Raw genomic sequence first — 1,440 nt, 5'->3', positions numbered from 1 at the left:
AGGGAAAGATCTTCCCCATGCCCTGATTCAGGGAGGAGATGGGAGCAGAGAGGGTCGGGACACCAGGCAATGACCAAGCAGAACACTCATGTTTACTTTCTCCTTTGCTGAAATACAACTGCATGAAGCCAAGGAAAAGTGGGTCTGGCTGACCCGCGGGTTGCCGCGAGGGAATAACGCAGAAACAGCAAGTCAAGCAATGACCCAGAGGGGTCTCTGTGTAGGCCAGAGAGACACAACTCTTGAGGGCTGAAATGAGCACTGAACCTAGACGGTGAGTCCCAGGTACACCCCGTCCTTATTCTGTGACATTAGTAAGACCCCTAGCCTCTGGGGCCTCCATTTTCCACGGACGAAGTTATAATATTAATAATGCCCATCTTGGAGTATTGTCAGGAAGTCAGGAAGATCAGAAGAAATACATTTTAAACCTCATTGTCTGCCCAGAAGGGAGACTTGAAAGAAGAGAACCATCCTTACAATATGCACATAAACAAAGTACTGAATATTGAATACAAGCAAGAAGACATTACTATCAAAAATCCTATACCAAGACCTTTCATTGAATTTTCTACATATTTTGCGAACCAAGGAATGATGGTTTTATTAACTATGGCTTTGTTGTGGTATCTAACTGACACTTGGAAACTGCAAACATTTCTGTGTTAAGCCATGAAGAGAAGAAAACAAAGATCATGATTTATCTTTTGTTCTGAACCATGTTACAATTCCGGTATGTCATGTCAAGTGAGATTACCAGGTTTTTCTCAAATATACAAGATGTCTTTTAAGTGAAATCTTTTTTTTTTTTTTTTTTTTTTTAAATAAAGCTGCTCTATGTTGGCTTTACTGAACCTATTTTCAACCACACTTCACAGGAAGATCTAAAGATTAAGGGGATTTTTGATGTGCTGAGCAGACTGGCTATAAATCAGAGAGGGGAGGAGTCTAGTCATTCTCATATCATTGTGGTTTAAAAATAGTGGCAAAACATCACTTTAACTGGACAGCTGTCTAATTGAAGCATTCTTTTGTGTGTGTGTGTTATCACAGAATTTTTTTTTACCGAGACATAGCCTTGAGTTGTGGTGGGTGAGAAGATGGGGAGAAGGCATTTTAAACAGGCTTTTGAGACAGTGCTATAGGAACAGGGCAGTCTTGGACTGTGCATGGAGCACCCTGGAGGGCAGTGAGGACAGATAGGCAGCCCACCTCTGGAAACGAAGGAGGGAGGTGAAAGTAAGAAACCTTGGCTGTGTTGTCAGGTGTCTTCCCCCACCATCCCAATCTCCCTCTCTCTGTCACCCTTGCTTGTATGTATGAACTTCACAAATGCCTGTACTTCCTCCTATCAGGTGGGACTGGAAGGCCAAAACCCTTTCTCATTGTTTACTTTCTGGTCTGACTGAAACCAGATGACTGCTGCACCAAAACCGTCTA

General features: G+C 42.7%; 1 protein-coding gene across 9 annotated transcripts in view; it reads right to left on the bottom strand.

Moving 5' to 3' along the window:
* The window catches only part of ICA1 (islet cell autoantigen 1), a 204,919-nt gene that overhangs the window by 24,738 nt on the left and 178,741 nt on the right, over positions 1-1,440 (bottom strand). The gene's annotated exons all lie outside the window — the stretch shown is intronic.

The sequence above is a fragment of the Tupaia chinensis genome, unplaced genomic scaffold, assembly GCF_000334495.1.
Source record: "Tupaia chinensis unplaced genomic scaffold, TupChi_1.0 Scaffold148792_1, whole genome shotgun sequence".
Classification (NCBI taxonomy): Eukaryota; Metazoa; Chordata; class Mammalia; order Scandentia; family Tupaiidae; genus Tupaia; species Tupaia belangeri.
Note: the sequence above shows the minus strand (reverse complement) of the source record. Positions and strands in the feature narration are given on the sequence as shown.